Below are 22,091 nucleotides of genomic sequence, written 5' to 3'. Positions count from 1 at the left end.
GTTTTAAGCCCAGCCAGCAACAAAACACCACAAGGCCACTAGCTCACTCCTCTCCACCCCCTCTGGTGGGATGGGGAGAAGAATCAGAAAGGACAAAGAAAGAAAAAAAAGAACCTCATGGGTTGAGATAAGGACAGTTTACTGGGACAACACAAGAAGAGAAGTTACTACAACAATAGTACTAAGAAAAGAATATACAAAATAAGCAATGCGCAGTGCAACTGCTTATCACCTGGAACGTGACACTCCACCACTTCCCCCACAGAGACAGCACACCCCAGACCACTCCCCACTTGTATACTAAGCATGACATCATATGTTATGGAATATCCCCTTGGCTAGTTCACATCAGCTGTCCTGCCTGTGCACCCTCCCATCTTCCTGTGAAAATTAACTCTATCCCAAACAAACCCAAGACACATGCCTCTCACAAACAGAGGTACCAAGAATAATTTGTCTTGGCATTATACATCAAGATCATTTTCTTGGTCTGTTTACTAGAAGATAGCAAATGGTATCTGTTATTAACAACTTGCAACTTTTGAGTATAATGAAAAATGTTTTGCATCATTCTTTCTTTTGGGTGGTTGCCTTAAATTCACAGTTATCTTTGTTTCAGCTTAATTTGGTAGTATCAACAGGTTATAACCATAAAATTGATATTTATAAACTTCTTTTTTGTTATATGGGTGCTTGTTTTATTTTATTAGGTATGCTACTATTTCCCCTCCAAATATAAGCTTTCAAAAAAAAGATGCAGGTGTTTTTTTGGTGTAAATTTTCCCATTTATTTCTACCTTGATAAATGTTCATGGGATGGCACATGCCCCATTCTTTAGGAACCTATATGAACACAATTTTCTTATACAATTACTTCCATTTATACAGAGAAGCAGTTCCTATGATATTCATTTGGTATCACCAATTTATAGAAACAAAACCTAACAGGTTGGATTAGAATTTCATTGTATAAGATGCTATAAGATTGTATTCTTATACTTTGTGTATAATGTTTTTATGTGGAACTTAAAGCTTTCATCAAGTAATAAGACATCTACTGGGTTTTCATGGAGATTTATGTGATTTGGCAATAGCCATTTTATTTGACCTTTGTCAAGCCATATAGTTTCTTTGATATTCTATTCATTGTAAATCATATTAGGGTAATAAGGTTTCCTTTATTCTATCTTCTATGAGCTTTGTGTAGTGTGCAAGCTATTCTGAAAAAGGGCTGTTGCTTGCTAATGTATTTAGTTACCTTAGACCTCGAATTCTGCTAGTATCTGAAAAAAAACTGGTAATAGAATTAATAATGTTATAAATATTTAAAGTAGCACTCACTCACCAGCTAGAACTTCAGAGCTCTTTGCTCTGAAGGATATGAGGATAGAAAGATAAGGTAAAAAGATATTTAGCTCCTCCAGTGGAGGCGAGCAAGTTGTAGAAAGGGATGCAATATCTTTTAGATCAAAATTAGATGTCATCTTTTCATAAGAAGAGTTTGTCATTGATTCTGGGATAAGTGCACTAAAACCCAGAGTTTCTTTGCCACTGCCAACTCCTTGCTTCCTTTATATCATCTGTGGAACATCATTGTTATTTTTGGTGTTGTTTTAGGCAAACTGATTGATCATTAACTAAGAGGTTTTTACATAGAAGACACTCAATGAAATACATTCCAATCGTAAAAAAGTGATTCTACTAGAACTAGTTTTAAGCAAAGGAGGAACTATAGTGCATGACAGTAGAAGCCTTAATGGGAAACCTTTTAGATGGAATCTCAGCCATGCAAACTGTACTTTTACAAAATGTTATTTCCTTGCGCCATTGTCCTGGGTTTGGCTGGGATGGAGTTAATTTTCAGAGGAAGCTGGAGGGGACACAGCCAGGACAGCTGACCCGAACTAGCCAAGGGGATATTCCATACCACATGATGTCATGCTCAGTATATAACTGGACAGTGGGCTGGGGGGTCGAGGTGGTATCACAGCAGGGGAAGTGGTGAAGCGTCAGGTTTGGGGTGGTGAGCAATTGCATCGCATATCACTCATTTTGTATATTCTTGTATTCTTACTATTGTTATTATTGTAATTTCTCTCCTTGTGTTGTCCCAATAAACTGTCCTTATCTCAACCCATGAGGTTCTACCTTCTTTTTTTTTCTGCTTTCTCATTCTCCTCCTCATCCCACTGGAGAGGGCAGGGAGGGGCTGAGGAGTGAGCGAGTGGCCTTGTGGTGCTTTGTTGCCAGCTTGGCTTAAACCATGACACCCATCCTACTACACATTTATTATTATTATTGGTGGTGTTATTTAAAAGAACCTTTTATAAAGAAATTAGAAAATTGAAAAACATAACTTGCTGTTGTTTCCAGGAAAACTGAAACTAGATATTTTTACCTATGGTACAGTCTCACCCGTTATAATATTTTAAAAGTCTGATTGAATGTCAGCAAAATAAGTCATAAGTAATTTTGTAGACCTAGTTAAAATACTAAATCAGGAAGGTTATACATAATCTTCAAGTGGTATATTTTACATCGGATATTTTTTTCTGGAAAAATGACAAAAATAACCATGATCATTAGTGAATTTAGTGGAAAGGGTTTTTTCCTACAACACTCATGTCAGAAATGTTGAAACGTCACTGAATAATCTGTAATTAGCTTCAGAGATGACAGGTTTAGATGATAAATATTGTATTCCAAACAAAAAAGTTATGTTCGGTTTCTTTTCTTGTTTTTAAAATGAAGAAACCATAAAGGATTTCCTTATCTTGTAGAACCTCAAACTAATACTACATAGACTTGCTAAAAGGTTTAATAGGAGTCATATGTGACTGAACTCCAGATTAGAGACATCTCTTACATGTTACAGCAGAATTCAAAAAACTTTCCAGGAGCTATTAATATATCTGCAGCTTGTGTTTGTAGTTGATAGATAATGAGATGTTGTTGTTGTTGAAATTGGTATACTGATTTGTTTCTATGTAACCATTCAGAAGGAGGGGGAAAATTACAAAAATGCAGGATGAGGGTGAGAGGAGAGTATAGGCTTCCCACAGGAAAAGAATGAGGATTTTTATTACATTCTGAATCTGCAAAGCACAAAAAAAAAAATAGTAGTTGGTTACATATTTGCACACTCTACAGCCTTCACACTCCTGACTGAATTATTGCTGTCTCTAAACTCTGACTAACACCAGCTATAAAAGCTGACATTAATTTATGTTAGTTCACACCAAAACGTGTGAAGAAAGAAAACCTAACCCCTTCCACATCAGCATATCTCATGAGAACTTACATGAATGTGGATTATGGAAAATGACTTCTGATTTCCAAAACTGCCAACTAAGCCACTAACATGTAACAAGGGAAAATCAGACTTGGAAAGTTTCTGTCAACCACAGCAACAAAAATTTTAACAAGAACAGGCCTGGAGGCTCTTGCCCAGAGTTATTGGCATGATTGTTCTTCATCAGTTCCTACTAGAATCAAATCTATATCTAAGTTTCTCAAAATTAATGTTACAAGTACAATTCATTTAATCCTAAAATGGAAATGTTGACATGGTTAGGCCCTGAGTCAGAAGGATCTGAAAGATGGAAGAAGTTTAATTATCATGCAGATCTGTGCATAATATATGTTGTGTTGTAGGAAAAACAGTGGTAAATATGCTTTTTTTCACCCTGAGGTTCCCCAAATTTGCAGGAAGTTTAATGACTTTCCCGTAGTGAGGCTTAGCTCAGTTATAAGGTATGAGCTCAAATTTGTATCTCCCCGTATCATACAGCTCATAAAAGCAGAAAATTTTCCACTTACTACATGACTAAATGCATTCTTAATCAGAGTAGCAGTTATTGAATAAATCTTTTTAAATTATCAGTGATACTGAAGAAGACAATTGTTCTTCATTTTGTCCAGGGGTTAACGCTGGACTATTTCTTACATAACCTGCCAAAGAAGTCACAGCTACAAAGCATCATTAAACCCGGTTAAACCATTCATCATCTTTCAGGGAAAAATATTCATCAGATGAGAGGACACATGGATTTCATCCATTTCTTTCCCTGTGCAGAAATGGATGGGAATTAATCTAGCATCCTCTCCTCCTTGCTGTCCTATGCAGTTTAATATTAAACATTAAGAAATCACTAACATCAGGGGTGACTGTTTTGGTTTCTAGAGTATACTTTAACCCCAAAAGCTGTCAATAATAGCAATAAGCTTGATATGAATATAGCCTACCTGAGCAACTTCCTTAGCTATTTCCTTGTCTGTAACAGCAAATTGCCATGACGTTAACAGTAAGTCATTGACTTCCACTAAATAGTTCAGTGTCCAGCCTCAGTCCCCCACACCAACTTTTCTTTTCTCTCTGCAGTTTCTCCACTGTTCTATGTAGTAGTAAGATCCTGTTGTAATTCTCTGCTGACACACAGTATGATATTGCTATAATAAAAGTGCAAGGTGAGGCATGAATGTTACAATTCATTTGAATACAACTATCATTTGCTTGTTGGATAGCTATTATGGTTGAGGAACAAAATTTTTTAATGTAAGATCCATAAAACGAAGTCTATTTTTTAGTTAGGACTTCTCTTATAGCCAGTTAATTTTATTTTATTTTTTTTTTAAAGGGGAGGAAACTGCAGTACAGCAATACCACTGTGACAGCATTTTTGTAAGAAAAAAATATGTATTGGCATGCAAGGCCTTTTATTAAATCTGTGTTTCTTCTGTGTCCTTGTAAACAAAATGCCAGAAATTGGTAGAATACAAAAGATTGTTTAAAAGTCCTTTTCTTGTTTATTCTTTTTATTCAAATGTCAGGTTTTTAACTGGTTAGGATAGCTTAGATAGTCCTAACTTTTGTACCATTATTGAAGTGTTTAAAATGTATTTATTTTTAAACATAGATGGGATTTTTTTTGTCAGTTTTAGTTCTTCAAATAGTTCTTGCCCTTCAGAAAAAGAGTTTAATATTTAACAGGCTATTCTAAAAAAAAAAAAAAAAAACAAAAAAAAAAAAACACCAAATAAAAACATGCAAAAATGCAGACTTAAACTTACCTTTTTAAAAACAGTCAAAGTGGGGAGAGATTGTTAACTGACACACTAAGTGGAAAAAAAACCCAAGCATTTTTAGAACTCATAATTCTTCAAGTTTTCTTTGTTCAGACCTTCAAACAATTTCTTTTTCAAAAGAAAAAGCAATTATAATGGAAGTACCTTTCTTTCTTTTCCCTTTCTTTTTGAAATTTTGATATTCTGACTTCTGGAATATACTCTATACACCTCTCACGTCTGAATTACATGATACAAGTTACTTACAGGCATCCAATATTTTGGTCTATTTAAATACAACAGTTTCCCTGAAAGGCCACTGCATCTTTTTATAGTAGTATATCCAAAAGTGAGAGCAATTTCAAGCTCTTATATCAAAACCTATATCAAGACCCTGAATTTTAGGAGAGCGAAATTCCAGTTGTTTAAGGAATTAGCAGATGGGACCCCCTGGGAAACTGCCCTCAGGGGCAAAGGAGCAGAACTGCAGCTGTCAGTTCTTTAAGGACATTTTTCTTAGAGCACAAGAGTTCTTGATTCCCATGTGTAAGAAATAAGGCACGGAAGGCATGTCTCCTGGTCAAATTAAAATATAAGAACAAAAATGCTTAGGCAGTGGAAGCAAGGACATCTATCCTGGGAGGAATATAGGGATGCTGCTGAGGTGTGTAGGGATGGCATCAAGAAAACTAAGAAAAGGTTAGAGCTGAATTTGGCACGGAATGTGAAAAATAATAAGGGCTTCTATAGGTATGTTGGTCAGAAAAGGAAGATGAAAGAAAATGTACCCAAAGGTACCCAAATGAAACCAATATTAGTGATGTAGCTGGTTCACTAGAGGAAAGGGATGCCATCCAGAGGAACCTTGGCAGGCTTGAGGAGTGGGCATATGTGAACATCACAAAGTTCAACAAAGCCAAGTGCAAGGTCCTGCACCTAGGTCAGGGCAATCTCTAATATCAATACAGAGTGGGGGATGAATGGATTGAGAGCAGCCCTGCAGAGAAGGACTTGAGGGTACTGATGGATGAAAAGCTAGACATGAGTCAGAACTGTGCACATGCAGCCCAGAAAGCAAATCATATCCCAGACTGCATCAAAAGAAGTGTTGCCAGCAAGTCAAGGGAGGTGATAGTCCCCCTCTACTCTGCTCTCCTGAGATACCACCCGTATTACTGCATCCAGCTCTGGAGTCCCTAGTACAAGAGAGACACGGACCTGATCCAGAGGAGGGTCATAAAAATGGTCAGAGGGCTGTAAAACCTCTCCCATGAAGAAAACCTGAGGGACTTAAGGTTGTTCAGCCTGGAGAAGAGAAGGCTCCGGGGAGACCTTATTGTGACCTTTTGATACATAAAAGGGGCTTCTAAGAAAGACAGAGAAAGAATTTTACCATGGCCTGTAGTTACAGGACAAGGGGCAACAGTTTTAAACTGAAAGAGAGTAGATTTACATCAGACATAAGGAAGAAATTTTTTATGATGAGGGTAGTGAGACATTGGAACAGGTTGTCCAGGGAAATTGTGGATGCCCCATCACTGGAAATCTTCAGCGTCAGGTTGGACAGGGCTTTGAGCAACCTGATCTAGTGAAAGATGTCCCTGCATGTGCCAGGGGGGGTTAGAGTAGATAACCTTTAAAAGGTCCCTTCCAATCTAATCCGTTCTGTGATTCTGTGATCACCCAAAGCTGACTCCAAGATTCACTATAAAATTCTTTTCTGATTCTTGTAGCTAGTTGAGCTTGAATATATTTCTTAGAGTTTGGAAGTATTGAAATCCAGTCTCCACAGGTAACTGTTATTTCATTTCTTCTATAACTTCCAGCATATTTTTCTTTAATATTCCAGACAGACACTTAAGCCTAGAATTGAAATTTTGCAGCTGTTTAGCAATACCTTTTCCTACTACATAGCTATGTTCATGATGTTAGTGTATATCAAAAGAATGCCTATGCATTTGTACTGGTTTTGGCTGGGATAGTGTTAAATTTCTTCATAATAGCTTATATGGGGCTATGTTTTGGATTTGTGCTGAAAACAGTCTTGATAACACAGCAATGTTTTCATTACTGCTGAGCAGTGCTTACACAGTGTCAAGGCCTTTTCTGTTTCTCACCTCACCAGCAAGGAATCTGGGGGGAAACAAGAAGCTGGGAGGGGATGCATCCAGGACAGCTGACCCCAGCTGACCAAAAGGATATTCCAGAGCACATGACATCATGCTCAGCAATAAAAGCTGGGGGGAAGAAGAAGGAAGAGAGGGACATTCAGAGTTATGGCATTTGTCCTCCCAAGTAATCATTAAGCATGATGAAGCCTCGCTTTCCGGGAGATGGCTGAACACCTGCCTGCAAATGGGAAGTAGTGAATGAATTCCTTATTTTGCTTTGCTTGTGTGTGCAGCTTTTGCTTTACCTATTCAACTGTTTTTATCTCGACCCATTAGTTTTCTCACTTTAACCTTCCCAATACTCTCCCCTGTCCCACCAATGGGGAGTAAGCGAGCAGCTGTGTGGTGCTTAGCTGCCTACTGGGGTTAAACCACAACTTCATTTAAGACCTTAGATATTAACTATTCGTCTATTTGTGCATTCATCACAATGAAGATTTTAGTTAATGAACAATCTTTGCAACAGAAATTCGACAAGAGTTTGTGACAAAAGAAAATAAATAGAATTATAAATACAAGCTATCATTAAAGTCTATTGAATAGAAGTTAAAACAGTGACCAGGAGGGCATGTGTCAACCCTTGGCCATTGTGGAGTAGTTTTCTACAGAAAGTGGAAAAGGGAAACAAGAAGGGCAGAAAAGTATACATCTGCCTACTTGGAATCCTGAGTCATTCATTAGGGCATCAAAGGGAAGGAATGCAAAGCTGGAGTCCTGGGTTCACCAAGAATCTCTTCAGCCTCTACCTCTTCTCCTGGGGATGCAGTAGCCTGTGCTCAAGGCCAGCTCTGAGATGCTGAAGCTAACACTTTCTTGGCAGCTGCATTTAAGCCCAGGCTTTTGCTGTACACTTTGTCTGAGCTGTACTGTTGTTGCCTTTACCACTCTTCCCCTTACAGTGGTTTAACTTCATGGCTTGACTTTAGCTATTCTTGATCACTGCAGACTTGTCTGGTGATCGCTAGTCTGTCAGGTGACTCTGATTACTGTCACCGAAGCTGTTCTGCTTTTCTCACTCAGGTTCAGCCACTCCACCCCTTGTCAGTGAGGACACTGCATCTGCATCTGCCTTGCTGTCGCCCAGCTCACTTTTCCTTGTGGAACATATCATTCTCACTCAGTCACAAATTTTCTTCTTGCAGAGTAGTTCTAATCCCCAAATGTTGAAGACCCATCCCTTGCTAACACTATAATTTTCCTATTGCCTAATAAATTGTCCCCTCTCAATAAATTGGATTATTCTATTTCCCCCCTCTTTACTTTTTTCTTTTTTTTTTCTTACTTTGCTATGCTGCCTGCCTTTTGCTGCCATAAACATTCATCTTTATCTGATATTGGCAGTTATACTCAATTTCACTTGTAGAAAATTCTGCTTCTTTCTTCCTGCACATTATATTAACATCAAAGCTTTTATTTTTGTGAGGCCTAGGAAGCTATCAAATGAGAGAGAAATGGGAAAAGTTTAGGGAATACAACATGCCACTAAACAGAATGAATCACCATAAAATTGTACACAGAAAGACAGTGTGAATGTTAAAAGACTGCATTAGAGTATTTACTTAAGGAATTAAAATAAGCTTATGAGAAGCTTTCTGAGATCTCTGAGAATTTCTATGCTCTCAGAAAGATCTGATAAAATAATCTGACAGAGATCTATTTTTTTAACATTTTAGTTTTGTTTTCTGATTATATGCACCATCTTTTTTGTTTTATTGTTATCTGCATGATTATTTCACAATCATTAAAGAATGTTGGGGGGGGTTCAATATTGAAATTTTTACTTTATTCTCACCTTAGTTTGTACAGTTTTTTGTGTACAAATGTTGGTTGCTGCTGGTTAATATCACATTTTGGGAATTAAAAATTGTATACAACAGTCCCGTGTAGGTTGACTGTCGTGTTACTATTTTTCACTCTTTGTTGAATATATAATCTATTTCAAACTATCATGAATTTATTACAATATTTTGAAGTAATATTTTTTCAATAAAGCTATTGTGCATTTGCACTTCTATACGGGTTTCCTCCACCACCTTCTTTTTGCTAATGTATATTAAAACCTAAAGGCAGTCATTTTTGTTGTGCAAGTGTTAGCTTTTCCTTTGAGAACTGGGTGCTTTCTTGACTTTTTTAAAAAAATGCATATTGTGATGATAATTTTGTCATATCTGCCAATCTTGTCACTTCAGATGATTTAACGGGGCTGAAAATGAAATGTACATATAGGTCTAGCTGTTTTGAAACAGAGGTTATTGCTTTATATAACAAAATGCCAATTAGAAATATAATAGATCTAAAGATAGTGATTTCATTGTATCACCTTGGAATATTGAACTTAGTATAGGGACATACAATTTAACTTTCTATATGGCTTATCAAACATTGCATCCTAGAGCAGCCTGCCCTCAAGGTTCCCCAGCTATGACTTTCTCTTTCCCCTTCCATTACAGTACTGCTAGACTCATTCCACAAATAACTGATTTTGAATGAAATTTCACAAGGGCTGGCCATTGCCAGCTGTGTGATGTTTTCAGTCTAGCATGTGTTCCTCACAGAAAGTGCATTCAGTTCTTCTCAAAGCCTCCAGAACAGATACATTTAAAGAAATGGCTTGCTGTATGCTTCACTGGGGAATTTTATTAAGTAAAGGTGGTGCACATTGAAATGTTCAGTGAAATAAGATCTTCAGTTTATATGAAGGACTCAACTATACATATAGTTGCCACTGAAGGAAGATAAGGTGATGGAAAACTACTGATTTTGCAAATAGCACTCGATCCCTTGCATGTGTTCTCTTTTGTTTTAACAAGAGTTGGATTTTTAGTTCACCAAAGCATTAAGCAGATGAGGTCTGTCTTTATTCATCCAGACATTCAGTTACATGTTGCACTTTTAGAAATTCTGAATTTTTATTGAAAAAAGTAGAAATTCAGTACTGTCTTACTGTTAAGCATGAGTGTAAATGTTTAACTGAATACAAGGGCCCAGTGGTACTATTAGAAACAGGAAAAGAGTCAAGATATCAGAATGGAAATGATAATGAAACTGTTTATTATATGGGAACAGATAGTATGAGTAACATCAACTGAAGAAGTTATTACTCTGTAAAAATATTACTTGACCACAGTTTTCAGTCATAATGTAGTAATACTACTTATTATGACTTTAATATGTCCTTGATATGTGGGGGAGAGCGCCATTGCTGCTAATTCTTCTTTTCAAATACAAGCTAAACTTTGGATTTTGTCATTTCATCCATTAGCTGCTATTGTATAAGTCCCTATTTTTCTTAATGATCATAAAATTTCTACCTAATAGATGTGCTCATGAACAGTAGATATTCAATGGCAATTACTTTCTGACTTTTCTTAGGAGCATTGAAAATACTGCTAGCAAAAATCAAAATTTCAAGAATTCATTGCCATCATGATATTCAGGCTTCTGTCTTTCTCAGTTGTTACATGTGCTTCCAATAAAGTATCTTCAAATTAACTGTTTTCTTACTTTTTGTATTAGGAAAAGATATACTAAATGCCTTTGTTGTTCAATACTGTTTTTGCTTTAAAGGGGATAGTTGTATTTCCTGTTAGACTGGTCTATAGACAGCTGTTAGTGATTACAAATTAAAGCCACCTAAGTTTACTGTTAGTAAACAGTATGCTTTAAATCCAGCAAGTGATCAAACTCCAGGTTTGATATAGTTTTGGGGTTGGGGGGTTTCTTTGGGGTTTTTTGTTTGTTTGTTTGTTTGTTTGTTTTTCTCTCTGAGATGCTTGAAAGCTATACATTTTGCCTGTAAATTTAATAATTTGACAATCCATAGTTTAAAAAATCCATTCTTCAGCCTTATTCTGTCAGGGTATGAGCAACTTTCACCACCTTCAGCACAAATCTTTTCTGTTCCGTGGCAAGTAAGAGGAACTCACACGTTTTACTTTACATGTCTGCATTATATAACTTTGGCTATTCTGCTTTTGCAAAGATTTGTAACTTTGCCATCTGCAGCAACTAAGTAATTAAAAAGTATTTTTACTGCCATTCAGTCCAAGCAAGTATTGAAACTGTAGTGGTAGAAGTTTCTCTGTCAACACTTTGATTTTGACTCATCTTCCAGTGTAGTGTGGAGTTAATATTTTGACTGATTTTAACCAAATGGTGAAATAACACACAGTCTTCTCTATGGGGTTAGCAGTCTTTCAACACAGATGTTATGTAGGATGCTGTGGGTAAGCTAAATGTGGAATTTCCCATTTCTGCAAAAACAATCATTGGGGCTGTGCCTTTGAACCATCCTGTATTAGGAAAAACTAAATTGATATTAAGGTAATATTTTGTATAAATCTGATGGGTATGAGGGAAAAAGAACTCCCATCATCTTCAGAGTTAAGCCCAGGAATTATGTGGATCCTAGAGTTCAAAGCATGTTCCTTTACTGTGTGGGAAGCAAAACCAAAAAAAAGACCAACAACAACAAAGCACATGCAGAAGGTTAATGGTTCGACTCGATGATCTTGAAGGTCTTTTCCAACCTAAATGATTCTATGATTCTATGATTCTAAGTCTACACAGTATTTTACACACAAAGGCATATTTCTTCTACACATAAAGATGGTTCAGACTATTTTAACTGGTTGATAAGTGGGACCACCTCATCTGAAGCTAAAAGAAAGAACAAGAGATGAACGTATATTCACAAAATATTCATATTACAGGAAAGTGGAACACGGAAGAACAGGTGTAGTAGCATCCTAAGTTTCCTTGATCATTTGGATCTTTGCACTTCTACTGAAAAGCCAATGTAAATATATGAAATTCACATTCTTTTAAATTTTGATATATATGTGTGTACATGTATGTTATAGAGGAGAAAAAAAATATTATTTGTGCTAGTTATGTACGTATTTTCACAGATTTCATGATAACACAATAGTTTCACCATACATTGTGCTGTTCATTTTGTTATTTTTATTGCATAGATCTCAACCAGCATGCAGTATGTTTTATATGTGTCCTATATTATCCAGTGAGCTTTATATCCAATGTTTGTTCTGCATAGGCATGAACATGAGAATAATTCAAATATATCTCGAATTTTAGTGGTTAGTTAGAAAGGATTTGTTGTCCTCTGTTCATTTTTAAGAATTTAGAATTATATGTGTTATTTGAGGAAAAATACCATTTTCAGGGTTAAGTTTTCAGTGGCTTTGAGCGGCAATGTCAAAGAAGAAGAAATACTAAAAAAATAATTGGGAAGCTAAGCAGACTATATTGTCAATAAATGTAAAAGTTCTTTCCAAAACAGAAGGGTAGCATTTGAAGTGTTGTAGAAAGAAAAATGGCAAGATTTGGGATGTATCTGGATGAGCATGGAGAGGGAATAATTATTATGAACAAATGTGCATCTGGAAAATATTATTTTATTAAGAAATGAAAACTGTAACAAATATTCAATGAAGTTTTTTATTACTTTTCCTAGTCACATAACAAAGGAATGGCTCTCACCAGCCTTGCATATAATTGCTAATATTTTCTGGAAATATTTTAGAGGATTTCTTACATGCTAAAATTCTTTATTCTATGCCTTTTTTCAGAAATAACATACTGGGGTTTCATCCTTATTGATTTAACCACTGTATGTCTTTCCCCACTTTCTTTACACTTGTCATCTGTACAACAGGTGAAATCAGTGGAAGTTGGAAACATTATACATCTGCAGGAAAGGATGGAAAAATACTCAGCCAAGCATTTTCTTCCACTGGAATTTTTTGCAAGAAGCAAGGGAGAAAAATTGCTTTATTACAAAAAAGGGTTGTGCATCTTGAAACATAGGACTGAATACATTTTCATGGAACTTTAAAGACTTACAGATTTGCTAGACTAGAGGATAAATGAAGATTTTTAAAGGCAAAAAATAAACTGATCATTGATCAAGTTGAGGTGAGAATAGAAGATGAAAAAACTGTCCCAAGAGGAGTCCATTGTATTAGTGGAAGACAGAAATGTTGAGGATATAATTAAGGATTCTGGTATAGAAAGTTAAGGGATCTGAAGGGAAAGTAACCATTCTCCCTTGCCTGAGGGTCAAAAGAGGCTTTTGGTCCTCCCTTATTATCTCTAGCGAAAATGAAACCTTTTAGATTCTTCTTTATCAAGACACTCCAAATTGTGCTGTATGAGAGGGAGAAAAGAAACCTGACAGCTCTTGAACAAATTTGAAATTTGTTCAAGTACTGATAGAGGCATAGAGTATTAACTCTCATGAAAGAAGAAAACATGGCAGACTATCATAAACAAATGCACTTTTGCTCAGATTAAATTAAATCTTCCTTTTGTTGACTGACTTTATATTTTTGGCTCGATTTTTCTAACACATAGACCAATGGTGAAGTGTAACCTTATTTTGATAGGTGCCAGACTGTAGAAATGGACAAGTCAGGCATTTTTAGAATCTATTCATGTAAGTGTGACTTGTGTCAGCCATAACAACTGTCTTCTTTTAATTTTTTTATTTTTTTTTTTTTTCCCCTGAGCCTGTGCCTCTTTTTAATGTCAGTTCCATGCTAATGCATTGTTGTGTCTGTTTGGAGTGAATTACAGAACTGAGGTCTATATTTTAGTGTTCTTCATTTCTGAAAGACCTCTCTGGCTGATCTGGTGCTGAGCCTGATATGTCTCTTTATGTTTCTTGCCAGAAAAAAAGTGAAAGGAGTTCAAAACAATAGTCATCTAAATTTAAGTTTGCAAAGAAGTGAGAAGTTTATGGAAGTTTGAGCTAGGTTTCTGCCTCTTTCTAATCACAGTGTGAGGTTCAAACCAAACTCTCAGAAATCTTGATTGGTAGCTGGTTTTGGCACAGGCATAACTGTCACATGTTGAAGCCTTTGTCTTTTCAGAATTTCATTAAGTAAGACCCTCCACCTCCTGTTTCCATCGTTTAAAAGCTTGAGACAAATGTAAACTTGTGCCATGGGCTTTGCCTAACTGAATCACAAGAGGGAGTGCCAGCAAATACCAGCAGCAGGCCAGTCTACATATCATTGACACAGAAAAGAAATTAGTTTTGTAGAGGAAGAGAATTGTCATGAACAAACTAACTCATGCACATGCACACACAAAGACACACAAATACAGCATATATGTACTTTTATATACAAATCAGTTTACAGAGTCACAGAATATTTGAGATTAGAAGGGAGCTCTGAAGATCATCTAGCTCAACAATCTCTCCTCAAGCACAGTCAGCTAGAACAGGCTGCGTGGGGCAAAGATGCTTTCCAGCTAGTTGGCCCCCAGTGTATTCTGGTGCATGAGGTTATTCCTCCCCAAGGGCAGGACTTTGCATTTCCCTTTATTAAATTTCATGAGTTTCCTGTCTGCCCATTTATCCATCATGTTGAGGTGGCTCTGAATAACAGCACATCCACCCAGTCTATCTAGCAACCCTGCAAGTTTTGTATCATCTGCAAAGCTGTTGACAGTGCACTCATCATCCAGATCATTAATTAAAAGGTTAAGCAGTGTATGATCCAGTATTGACTCCTGAGGCACACCAATAGTGACTTTGTGCTCCTGATCATAAGGCCTGGCAGTTCAGACAGTTTTCAATTCACCTTAGTATCTAACTGTACATTATTGGCTTGTCTATGAGAATGTCATGGGAGACAGTGTCAAAAGTGATGGTAAAGTTGAGAAACAATATTCACTGCTCTCCCCTCAACCACCAAGCCAGTCATCTTAAGGTAGAAGGCTGTCAGATTGCTTAAGTACAATTTCCCCTTCGTAAATCCATGCTGACTGCTCCCAAACACCTTGTCCTTTATCTGTTGCAAAATGGTTTCCAGGATAAGTTGCTCCATTACTTAGTTTGCCACTCATTGAGATGAGGCTGTCTGGCTTGTAGTTCCCTAGACCTCCTTCTTGCCCTTCTTAAAGGTAGGAGTGACATTTGTTTTCTTCCAGTCCTCAGGTGTTTCCCCTGATCGCTATGGGCCTTCAAAGATAATTGAGAGTGGCCTCACAATGACATCAGCCAGCTGTCAGCACTCGTGGGTGCATCGCATCAGCCCCCAGGTATTTGTTTATGTTCCGTTGGTTTAAGTGTTCTCTGACCTGATCCTTCTCCAGCTAGGGTAAGTACTCCTTGCTGCAGACTTTTCCTCTGGTTGTAGGGGCCTTGGGTTTCTGAAGGCTACCAGCCTTCAGAGGAATGAGGAGAAGAAGGCATTAAGTAACTTGGCCTTACCCATGTCTTTTGTTACGAAGACCTCAGTCCCATTCAGCAGTAGGTACATTTCCCTGGCCTTCCCTTTTCTGCTGATGGACATTTAAAAGCCTTTCATGTTGCCATGTTGCCCTTCACATCCCACATCAGATTCAATTCCAGATGGGCTTTGAGTTTCCTAACCACATTTACCAGTCCCTGAGAAATCTTTCTAATTAAGGAATTAGAGATTACTGTTATGAAGATGCTTAAAAGAAAACCTGAAAAAAAAACCATCAAACCAGTTTTTGAGAAATAGGAACTGAAGCAGGACTGTCTTCTTCCTTTTCTCATTTTCCTTGCTTATGCCTGATGGCTTGATGCTATTGCATCCCTCACAAAAAGGAAGTCTCTTTATTCCTGTTACTTGATTTGCTTTTGCTAGTCATCCCTCCTGTACATTCAGCATAATTTCCTGCTTTTTTGCAGTCTCTTATGCTTTTCTTGTCCTTTCCCTGTCAATTTGTTGTTACTTGGATGACTTCTATGTGCACCTACACCGGTCCATGTTTACAACTTTGGCGGTCAAGTTACTCACATACTTATGTGAAATAAATATATGGTGTGTTTGGCTCTGTCATTAGAGAGTTACAAAATACATATATACTGTTGCTGGTTACATTGCTTTAATATGCTTATAATTGGGTTTAAGGCAAAATAGTTTTAATCGTAACCTAACTAATACCTATGTAAACTACAGGTGTCACAGGCCTCATAGGCTGCAGAATGCACTCAGTGGTGAGGTAAGGTGAAAAACCCCTGTGAGACACTTCCACTCATAAACTAAGGGGAGGAAGAGAGGCCAGTTTCTGTCCTGTTTGTGAATATTCTGCATGACAACAAATATTTGCAAAATCAGCCTAAGATTCAAAGTAAATTTCTATTTGAAAATGAGGACATTTCATGGAAATGCTTAATAGTTCAGCAGAAACAGGTATCATGGTCTGATTAATGTTTATTTGAATGTGATATTAGCTACTTTTCTACTGTAGTTTTACTCTTTTTTTTTTTTTTTTTTTTAAGTGACCTTGAGTCTTTCTGTCTGAAAACAAATGTTGAACATTTTGCAAACAAAACAGTGGGCATAAGTGCGAGCAGATGGCAAACTCTGCTGGAAAGTTTGAGTGCTGCCTTCTGAAAAGTGACAGATGAAAATGTGGCTTCTATTACAAACTCAAAAGCAAGACAGTCCTCTGAAAGATCCTCCCTTTTTCCTCAACAGACTGATAACCTTTCAAGTGCAAATATATTCAGCATTTCTCTGTTGTGCTGTAGAACTGGATGCTGTCCTGATCCAATGTTGGGGAAGGTTTTGATATGATCCCAAGAGTGAGATTAAGACACAAATGAGGTCAAATGCCATGTACCCAAAAGACTTTTTATTATCAAAAGTATTAAAAGTAGAAAATAGTAGAGATAGGATAGAATGGTAGAAAAAGGCAGAAATCAAGCAAGCAGTCAGAATAGAGTTGCAAGAATAGTCACCACCATGGATCCAGTGGCGTCCCGTTGGTCCTCAGTCTTCAATTCTTTGATGGTGGATGCACACCACAGCTTGTCTCCACGGTTTTTTATAGGGCATAGCCTGATGCATGCACATTCACACTGTTCATGCATTGTTCACGCACTACAGGTTTCATCTATCACATGACCTTTGTGTGATCAACACCAGAAACCAGTACCTTATCTCAAAGACTACAGTTTCCATGAGAATGGTAGTCCTCACATTCCTGCATGCTTTACCAGTTCTGGCCTGTCTCGTCCCCTGTATGCCTCAGTGGCCTGGCAATCGTCCTTATTGGACAGGGGAGTGTCCTGCTTAAACAAGCCATCCCAGAGACAAATGGCTTGAGATAAACAGTTCACATTTCAGTCTCTCACAGCAAACAATACTTCAGACAAATGGCTTGAGATAACAATTCAGTCTCTCACAGATGCTGATGCAATGGTTTTATTTTACTGAGAGGCCAAGATATTTTTTTTAAAACCTCATTAACCCATAGTATAAGGCTCAGATATTAGATCTCAGAGAAACACAATCAGTCACGGTAATAGAATGAAGACCAACCTAAGAAATGTCTGTTGTGAATCAATGATGTGTGTTGCACTCCATGAATGATCAAACTAGTTAATATATTTTAAGAATTCATAAAGCGACTTGTTCTGTCAGATCCAATTCTTAACTAAAAATTATCTCTTTAAAAAATGAGAAAATTGTTACACTAACAGGATGTGGCAGGTCATGCAATTATTTTCTTAGCATCTTTGGGAGCTGAAAATTTATCACAACTGGAATCTCAAGTTCTGTCATGTTCTTGCTTGATACAGACTTTCCCATAACACTTGAAAAAATGTGTATCTTGTTGTAAAGCCAAGGCATAGGGACACATTCAATATAATACAAATAAATGCCACTACTGCTACTAAGAATAAACATACTATTAGTACTAAACCAGCCAAGTGACAAGCTAGATCTTACCTCTCTAGTGTGTCTTAAAGTTTTGGGTCAGCAGAATGATTGTGGAAAATGACTCTGTATTTAGTTGGGGAGAATTAGATGCTCTCTCTCTTTTTTTTTATTTTTTTTTTTACTTTCAGTGAGAAGCATGTAATGTTTCAGCCCTGTTTTGAACTTATTTATGTACTGATTTACTCTTCAGCTGAAATATTTCAAGGACATGAAATATGGCTTGACTCTCAATGTGGCATTAAAAGCAATAATGTCACAGTAAAACCACTATTTTTAGATTTTGATCCTACAAATGTTACTGGACAGGCAGGCAGTTGTAGGGATATAGCAGATCCTTTGCCACATATTGCCTGAACTCTTAAAAGGACTTTTCTTCATAAATTGTTAATTTCATCATTGTACATTTAATAGTTTTTGTAAAATATCTCTTATGATTGTACTTTGGTATTGAAAAGAATGCTTGGACATCACTGTATCAATATATTCAAAAAACAAATATAAATAGGACCACATGCAGTTATGCACTGATGTTTAGGTAGATTAATTATCTGTATCTCTTAGGATGTTTGTTGGAACTTGTTCATTATTAAAGGTGAGATGCTGGATTTCTATCAAAAGGCAGAGGATGGCAGCGAAAGAAAGAAGAAATTAATAGAATTTTATACAGTCTTTCTTGGAGACTTCATTCAAAAACACTGCTTCACTCTTTTTATTACTTTTAAACAATTTTAAGAGTTGAAAATATTCAGTGGAAATTCAAGATTATATGTGAAAAGGGTGCCAACTCCCTCCTTTTCTTGGGAATGAAGAAAGGAGAAATGTTTGGTTTAGGAACACTTCTGTTGCTCAGTAATAAGAAAAGATCAGACCCATCAGTAAATTGTAGAAATGAACTGTATTTATACTGCAGGTCTGAAAGATGTTGAGAGGGAGGACACTGAAAAGAGAAATAAAAAGTTAAGAATACTTTGCATGTCCCAGTGTAAAGTTTTGTCATCAAGAAATGACTAGGAGATGGTCGGGTAAAGGCAAACAAGAATAGCATTAGTGTTGAAAGTGCCAGACTTACCACACATTTGAACCAGTTGACCCTCTTATGGCTTTAGTGAAGTAAATTCCACTGAGTTTCATTTATTTTATTAGAGGCTGCTCAATCCAGAAAGTTAATGGAGGCGAGGCTACTGCAGCTCCATTTATTCCTAATAGGCACATGCAGAAACACAGATGTACAACATGCATACATGTGGCCCACCACACAGAGCAATACACATAGAAAACACATCATTCTCTCAAACACAAACAGTGCCAACTGCCTCACTATTTCTCTTCTTTGGCTGAGCTGTGTGAAGGTCCACTAGTGTATATATATACATATGTACAAGGTGGGTCCCTCCAGCAGCTGGGCTCAGACACTCAGCCTACCTAGTAGCTGACCTTGGAATCCAGTCTCCCCAGTTGTTGGCCCCTGGACAGAGGAACACCTGAGGCCTCATTTCTACTCCAGGTGCTGGTACAGACGCCCCTTACACACACATACACTGTGAATCCCTCCAGTAGCTGGCCTTAGACACACAGTCTGTCCAGTTGCTGATCCTAGATCCTTGCTCTTCTCGTTTACTTCCCGCACAAAAGCATAAGTACGTGTGCAAACTGGGGCACATGGTCCCTCAGACCCTACAGTCTCTCCAGCAGCTGGTCAGGATCCCATCATCCCTCTGATAACCAATTCCTTCTGTGGTCACACTCACAGAGACATAACCACACGCACTTGCTCCCAGGCCACTTCACCCACTTGCTACTTGTCTGGCTTGATCCTTGATAGTGACCACACACTCACACCCCCCCCCCATACTGTCTCCAGTCATTGGCACCACAGATGCACGGTCTCCTTTGAACCATGGTCCCACTGCAATCGCTGGACTCAGCCTCCCCACCAAAACACACATGTGCATACTGCACAGGGAGCCTTCTTCACCAGAGAGCCCTTCCCCATGATAGCCAGGAAAGAATTTTATAGGGAGACAGGACATACAGCAGTGGTGAGGTGCAGGGCACAGCCAAGCAAGCATATCAGTGTGCCATGTGCTTACACAAGACCCACCACTTTTACCTCCTTTTCTCTGTTTTCCCATGCTTGTTCTTCCCTGAACCACCTTAATTCCCCCCCTTTCTCTACCTTCCACTCCTCATCTAAATAACCCATAAAAAGTACTTGTGCAATCCCCAAATTCTCTTCTCCTACATCCCCTAATGTGTCCCATACTCCTGGGCAGTGACCCCTCTCAGTTTGTGAGGTGATGTATGGAGCTGCTCCACTGCCTTCCATTCATATTTCTAGATGACCTATTTTAGAACATTGTGTTAGTATCTCAGTACTATCTCTAAAGTCTCCTTAACTCACTGTGACCTAGTTAATTTAAGCTTGCAGTTGGCATAGAAAACCCTGCAGTGAACTAAACAAGGACATAGTTAAGACACAAACAGGAAAGGTCTGATTTCTGAGTGCTAAGTACAGATATTTCATGGTCTCCTTGGCCTCTAGTCACAAGCAAATATTTCAACTGTTGCATTAAGCAAATATGACAAGGCAACTAACTAGTAGAGTAGAAGAAACTCTCTCAATGGAAAAGCAAATAATACACGCACACAATGTGACACTGCTAAATTCAATTTATTAGGCCACCAGGCTCACCAGCCTACTTGATATCGTGTTACACCTTTCCAGGAGCTTCAGGTCTTGCTTTCCCACCAGGTGCTGGTCCATGGCCCATCCCAAGGCTCTCAGTCAGTTCCTGGGCACATTGTCCTTTTAGCCATGGATCTGTTTGCATGGAGCACTGCTCCTGGACAAAGCTCCCACATCAGAAAGTTTTTCAGAGAAAAAAAGTATCTAAACCAACACAAAGGAAAAGCCCATTAGAATTACACCATAGCCCTTTTTTAAAAGCAAAGTGGGAATTTTGCAGTCTTCAGAGTTTTCTTGGGGTTTCTGGGGTTTTTTGTGTTTTTTGCTGGAAAGCATTATGAGTGATAAAAATGGTAAACACACCAATAATGAAATGAAGGGCCAATAATAGCCAGAGCATCTGCTGTTATATTTTAAATTTAAAGAAAGGCTTATAGTGGTTTTTTTCATATGCCTGCAATTAACACAAGTAAGTTTTCCCCTCCTTGGTTACCCTTATAATTTCTTTAAATATAAATTTTAAAAAATATATAACATAAAATAATTTTTTGCTTTTTCTGTGATATGGCAGTTTATCGTTTGTGTCTACATCTCTGTATTCTGAGTCAAAGATGCAACATTAATTTTAGCTTCCATGCAGAGCAATGAATGTTTCCATAAAAGAAAGTACAATCGTTAAAACTGAAACTACTGCTCACAAAAAAAAGATTGGTGGGACTAAAGTTAGACTAAATTCATACAAGGTTTCTAACTCAGTATAGTTAAGGACTGTTGCAGGAACAGTGTGCTGGCTGAACATTTGTGTTGTATCTATAGCTCTGATAGTATGAGAACACTGTATAATAGTATATCACTATATTTACCTTTCATGCTAATCCTCATACATTTTTGTAGCTTTCTACACAAAACACAGCATCCAGTTCCTATAGTGATTTAATAATTTCTGTCAGTGGTGGAATTTTTACATAAATAGCTTAATCAGCACAACTCCCAAACATATAAGTGTTTTTTTTTGACGAAAGCTATTCATATTTGCTATAGTTCATTTCTGGTACAGAAAGATGTTTAGAACATTGACCACAGGAGTATCCTGTGCAAGTCTAATGACATCTATCTAAGGCAAAAAACCTGATCTTTAGTGAAACCAGACAAAACCAGTTTTTGAGGAAACTTTTAATTTTCTCAAAATAGGGTCATCCCTATTTTATTAATTTACAGTCAATTTTGCTAAGTAATTTTTGCCTTTTGGTTTATAATAGTAACGATAATGTCCTTAATTTTACCACTGAGCACTCACCTGATATGTGAGATAGTCTAGCTCACTTCTCTCCTTTGCCTGAAAGGACTCAAATTCATTATAACTTCACAGTCATTGCAGTTCCTCTGGGAGACATGGACCTTGGGTAATGATGTCTATGATCATGAGGGATACAGTTAACA

The sequence above is a fragment of the Accipiter gentilis genome, chromosome 8 (assembly GCF_929443795.1).
Source record: "Accipiter gentilis chromosome 8, bAccGen1.1, whole genome shotgun sequence".
NCBI classification, from domain to species: domain Eukaryota; kingdom Metazoa; phylum Chordata; class Aves; order Accipitriformes; family Accipitridae; genus Astur; species Astur gentilis.
Note: the sequence above shows the minus strand (reverse complement) of the source record.